Below are 6,801 nucleotides of genomic sequence, written 5' to 3' on the forward strand. Positions count from 1 at the left end.
GTCTACTTCAGATTTTAGCATAGGTAACCATGTATGACTTAAATTAAATGAACATGAAGTAACACAATTATTTTGATTTAGTAAAATTAGTGCGCTTTCTTTAATTTTACGTTTTTTTGTGGATTGCTCTTTTGTTAAAATTGTGGAATCATTCCATTGAATTTTATGGCAATTATCAAATGTATGTTGACAAATGTGTGATTTATGATATTCTCTGTTTTTTATGTATGATTGGTGTTCTTTGAGTCTTTTGTGTAATGATCTTGAGGTGTCTCCTATATAAAATTTATTGCATTAGCAAGGAATTTTATAAATTACATTTTTTGTATTTTCAATTATATCATGAGGTTTTGTTACTGAAATTTTACTTCTAATTGTATTTTCAGTTTTGAAGATAGTCCCAATATTAAATTTTTTACCTACTCGTTTAATTTGATCTGAAAGTCCTGGAATAAATGGAATTAAAAGGTTCGTAATAGGTTTATTTTGATTTTGTTTTGTTCGAGGGAATTCAATTTCGTTAAATTTATATAAGGAAAAATTTGTGTAACAATTTAAGAATTGTGACTGTTTAAACGTTGGTACGGCATTAAATTCTTCTGCATATCATATTAATTATTAAAAGAAATTTGGGTCCCTCGCTCAAAAAAAAAAAGTTTTGATTAAAAATTCTTGGTTTTAGTAAATTTTAGTAAAGGTTTCGCATTGGTCAAAGATCCCGTTTGTGGATATTTTGTCATTAAGATTTTTTCATATTTATATAGCAATGTCTAAATTCAAAGTTTCTAACATGATCACATTTACTTGCTGTATAAGAGAAAGTAAAATTTACGAAAAATTGGCCTAATTCTTTGGAGCTTAGACAATTCACTTGTTAGTCACATATTTTTGTTCGCATTCGAGATATGAGTTATTTCCTGAGTTAATTTTTTTTGTTCTCTTTGGATGTGAGGAATTTTTTGACAAGGTCTATCGGAAAGCTCTTTACGACTGTTCTGTTAATTCGTCCTGATATAGAGCGTCCTTGGAGGTTAGACATTCTTAATGAAACATGGGGTGCCGCTTCAGCAGAGAGAATAGAGCTTTCAAACGGGGCAAATAGTTATTATTCTTGTTAGGATTGTTCGGTTCACTTGTTGTCTTAAATGTAATTATCTGTCAGTAACAGATCGTTTAACAAGATTCCTGTATTCTTAGCTTAATAATTATTGTACTACTACCATTTTTCACTATTTATAATTTAAGTCCTAATATTTGGAAAAATTGGATCACACGTATCTTGCCGACTGACTTTCCAAGAGTTGTTAGTTTAAGATTAGGTAATGTTTTCACCCTTTCGATAGTTTTTGGTCATATTCCGGCTCTGCTTTGTGGGTCTATGACCGTTCTTCGAGTTGTCGGGTCTTCTCCGAAGGAGGAATCCCTCTGGTCGATGAACTATTTCTTCGGCCGGCGCACGGAGGTTACCTTAGCCTAGGTCAGTATACCTATCATTCATATTGGGCCTACTCCGGGCGCATACCTCAGTTTAGATATTTCGACTATTTTGGCTTTCTCCTGCCATAAGACGATAAAAACATTGCAGATATATCTGAGGCAAGAGGAGCTAGAAAATCGAACCCTTTTGACTTAAATCAGAAGCAATTATACTTTGATTTATGCAATTTGAGCTGATATGAGTTCACAGCGGTAACTTCATATGGAAATTGTTTAATTTTTAACGCAAATATATAAATATATATTATTGCAAATACTCTTAGATCACCCATTAAAAAATATGTAGATTATATTAGTAAATTAATATTTGCCTTCTCAGACAAACCTACATGTAGTTAATTCGATCTTATGCAAAAAGTCTTACTGTTTCAGCAAAAACGCCAGCTACACAAACGACGAATATTTTATTTTCGCGCTCATTTCTGCAAAAAAATTTCATTTATTATAATTTTGTTTTAACTTCATATTTAATAAAATTTTATTCCATTTGGTTCATCAAGAATTTGACGGTAGACTGAGCCGTTTTCAGTTTTTTATTTCGCTTTTGATAGATAGTATTAACGATTTTATCAAACTCTGCATTATAACTTCTTTATTCTGAGGATGTACAAGGTAGAGGGCAATAAATACATTTATGTGTGGAACTAATAGAAAGTTTTTTTTGATTTTTAGCATTTTTCTATTGATGTACAGAGTGACTTCTCCTAAGTTGAACGTCGAATCGTTTTGAGCAATTTATATTCGAGTAAATTTATAAGTCATATTTTCGAATTTTTAACATGTCTATTAGATATATTTTCGGTTCATCAGCATGAATAAACAAGCTACAGGTGTATTTATAGCAGGTATAATTGTATTGTAAAAAAAATTAATAAAAACAATACAGATTTTATGACTTATGACTCTTAGACCGTATATCTTTAGATTGAGACTATCCGATAGTCAACTATTATGACTTCTGACCAAACATCTAATGCGTCTTTTATAGTTAAATCATGCTGATCATAGCAGAAACGATACTACGTCATATTTTATAAGAATAGTCGGCATAAGTGGTCATATAATTGAAGTATGTTTTTTGCAAAGAATTTATAACTATTTAGTATGGTTAATGAAGGACATTTGTTTATCATCAGCTTCGTTTTAGCGCAAATTTCAAGATTCCAGTTAATTAAAAAGTGATTCTGCAGTTTTCCTACTATAAGGCAACGTAAATTCTATAATCACCAAAAGTAATCATCAACACTTGGTCATTACTGAAGAAGTAATGATAGCTCTTGGTATTATGAGGTATTCGTAAGCTATGAAGCAGTGGGAATAAACTCGATTTTTTAAAATGTTCTTAGTGGCATTCAATATTCATAATATATGCAATCAGATAGAACAATTAACTTTAATTACTGATCATAATTACTGTAATATTTAGTATTTATTCATCGAAAGCTTCATTAGCTTATATGGTATGTTTTATGGGCTTCCTGAGCAAAGGCAATCAAAGTGAAAATTATGCAACTGTTTATAATAAATTACAAATCCAATTTTGTTGATTATCAAAACCTACAATACATTTTGGGAGTGTTACGTACATGTGAATGGATTATTTCTGCGTTTTTTTAAGTCATTCGTCTGTTTATAACAAGGTTGGCAGTTATAAAATGCTAGTAATTCGCACTTATTGTCGTAATTGATTTGATATTTATATACCCATTTAAAATGTTTAAGAAATCCAGACAGCCGCTTTTCATTTAGATACTTTATGCAAAATATTTCCACTTTGAGTCATTGTTACCGGCTGATTAAATGAACAAATAACAAAATATCATTCAATCGTAGTCTACGAATTAATAACACTTGCATTGCGAATGTTTCTCTTATTTATAGTCAAAAAGCCAACAAGGATATTCCACGTATCCTGAAAAGTCCTTGCCTTGAAGCGTTTTTTTCCTAATCATCGAGTGATTTATATAAAACAGAGATAATTTAAAATATTTTAATAAATAGACGCTATGCCGCGGTAAAGTGTAAACGTCCATGAGATCGCCAATAAGGAAGTGCTAAAACAATTATTGTTAGGTTTACTATAAAAAGCTGTGTTGTTAGTTATCTATCGACCTTCAATGCAAAATTAAAACCATACGATCATAGTTCAGGGTAGTCGCTCATTTTTTCGCCGGCATTCTTATTTGTCAAAACGTGTATATTTTTGGTAATCATGTTTTCGTCAATTTCGTCAATTGAAATTAACAGCCAAAGTTAAATCTCAATGGGATTTTTAATTAAAATTGATGAGCTTTAAGGATAGAAGCTATCAATCATAGGATTGGAAGGATTTTTATAGGTATGTAAGTTTCGTTTATATGATCATTGGGATGAAAGACGTGAAAGCAGTTGAACAGTTGCGATGTTCAAAAAGACCCATAGCTTTAGTTAGTCAGGCTATTTTGAAAATCTTTACACCGTATAGAGTCTGCGATACAGAACGATTTACATAGAAAGAAAATGTAATACATGTTCTAAAATCGTTTCAACTGGCTGTAATATATTTTTAGAGCTTGTTGAGATATGAAATAATTGTTCTGTGCCCAAAACAGTATCAAAAACCTTCTGGCTGTTTTCCTGTAGTTTGAATAGGTTGTTTGTATGTAATTTGTCAAGATGAAAAGTGGGTGTATAGTGGAGTGATTTTTTAAGCCAAGCTGGTAAATTCTTACATTTTTTTCACTGTCTTCTTGAACTCAGTTCTTCTTATTGTTCTAACACTTTACTCAGCATCGGTACAAATGGAATTGAACATTTTCTGGTCTATTTTTGTTACGCATAAGAAACACATTTGGTCATTTTGTTTAGTATGAGGTTCTTGGGTCAGGTTTCTGAGAATTTTCCTTTTGATATTGTATTTTCCGGGTGAAGTGTATCGAATTGATGTTCGATGGTGCTTCTTCATATTCGGTATTTTTAGTTAGTTTGTATTTGTTCTCTGGTGGGTTGTTACAATAGCTGAAGTATTTACCAATTAAATAACTAGTTTTCCAGTTAGGTTTTCAGTGGAATTTAGCAAATATTAAATTCCATTTTTTTCGTCAAAATTTGCATTAATCGACATCTTTAAACCAGAATGAACATATCGACAAACGCGTTAACTTTGTTATAATCCTTGAAGAGTGTTGTTCCGTCTGGATTCAGAGATCAATTTTCTTTGTAACGTAAATAATTTAAATTTATTTGTCGACGTGCTTTACTTTCGTCTTTCCATTTCTTGGCATGTGCGTTTACCCTATTTGTATGATTACCCTTTTCTATGCATTTTTGCTTTCTTGATTTGTTGAGTTCAAATTTAGGTAGCGTGTATTGGTAAAACATGTTCTCTGTTCGTGGACATATGAACATTTGAGATTATTTTCTAATATTTTTAGCTTTTAGCATATATTTCGTATATTTTTATATGTTTTTTCCTGAAAATGAAAATGAATGACCTTAAAGTCTTGTTGGAAATTTGCTGCTTTGGTCAGGAAATGTTGCAAAGCATCAGCAATCCAAGTTGAGCCGCGATTTGCATTGCTTCTACAAAATTCATCAAATTTTAAAACTTGTGGAATTGTTACTTTTACGATTATTTATCATTTTCGGAACATTTCTTTGGCCTGTTTGTTGGCAACAAGCATCAATATCAATCCCCATTTATTCCACCAAACAAATATACCTAAATATGCCCACAACTTGTTCATATTTGCCTTTAGGCTTCTGATGATGGGTGCTAAAGATGCCCTTTAAGACTTTATTGAAAAACTGCAAATGTGGGTTTAGAAATGAGATTTTGAACAATTAATTGTTGGTTCCTTGTTCAATTATAACTCCTAGTGAAAAGAATTGACACATTATGGCTTAAAAAATGAAAATCACTTAGAATTTTAATTCCATTTGGAACAAAAATCCCCATTTTTACATTAAAATCATGTTCTCTGATCGAATCCTTTTTTGAATGCAACTGATAAAGATTTTCTGAGCGACTTTATCTAAATACATTGTTATACTTTTATTCGCATATTATTTAAATACTTTTTATTAAAAAATATTTATTTATATAAAAATTATTAACTTTGCAATTAACGCATTACGATCAAAAAAATTAACAGATTTGTTGTAAAATTACGCTTTCTAAAATATTAATGATTTTTTTTGCATAAATCTTCCTTAGAATTGACCTTTATAGGCGGGACTGATATTTCAACAACGTCAAGCAGTTTTATTAAAAAATGAATACAGATAAATTAATCTAACTGATAATAACATATCATTAACAACTGAAATAATAGAAAATGTTCGTAAATATTACCGACTACTTTAATAAAAGCCAGTTGTTTATATATATATATAAATAATCTTTATTTCCTACCGAAAAAGGCTATCGACCCAATCGGTCTTTCTGCCCTTGTTTAGTACATATGTGTCTTAGCCTAGCTTATATTAATTGTTTATAATTCCACGGGTTTGAAGAATGAGTGAAATCTTTCTTTTGCTTGATATTGCTTTGATCAAAATGCAGAAATTTTATTTGATTATTTCTATATTCCTTGCCAGGATATACGCTGGAAATTAATAAACTAGTACATTTATTAAAGACTTTCTAATGAAAATCGAAAGAAAAGAACCGAAGGAAAACTAGAACAAATATCAAATTGTATAAAAGCATCAGTGAGTGAAATATTATCATTGCATACTAACAGACTTTTGTAGCAAATAGCCCGGAAAAAGGTCCACAAATCACAAGTTAAAATAAGAACAACTACTGACCGCTATGATAGTGATGACATTATTAGTTGATATTGGATTTAGAAGTTAATTAAAGTAGGAAATCCTACTCTGGGGCATATTAAAAAATATATTTCTATTGTTACCGACATCATTCATTTACTTTTATGATCGATAAACAGTTTAGTCTGGATTGATATTTATATCATCTACTATAAACTCTTGGAAAGGAATTGATTTGAGCGGTATGAGTCGATCTAATAAATAAATGAACACATGTTTCATATTTCCGAAGATAATATTGCAGGATCGATGCGGTGAAAGCGTGCGGAAAAACTGCATCGGACACCTCCAACGTAATTTCTTATGCATTCGGACGTTGAACTTTCCTTCAAACCAGAAATTTTCACCATCGTGCATACATGTGGCTGAGTTGATTCACTCATGTGCCCATAAGTTTTCCAATTTTTTATTCAACTATAAAATTAATACAGGGGCACTAATGGTGGAATAGATCATCATGACTTCTACTACACATACATGGTCTTTTCTAAT

The sequence above is a fragment of the Dendroctonus ponderosae genome, unplaced genomic scaffold (genome assembly GCF_020466585.1).
Source record: "Dendroctonus ponderosae isolate FM_Combo_2020 unplaced genomic scaffold, Dpon_F_20191213v2 Dpon_F_20191213_7, whole genome shotgun sequence".
Classification (NCBI taxonomy): domain Eukaryota; kingdom Metazoa; phylum Arthropoda; class Insecta; order Coleoptera; family Curculionidae; genus Dendroctonus; species Dendroctonus ponderosae.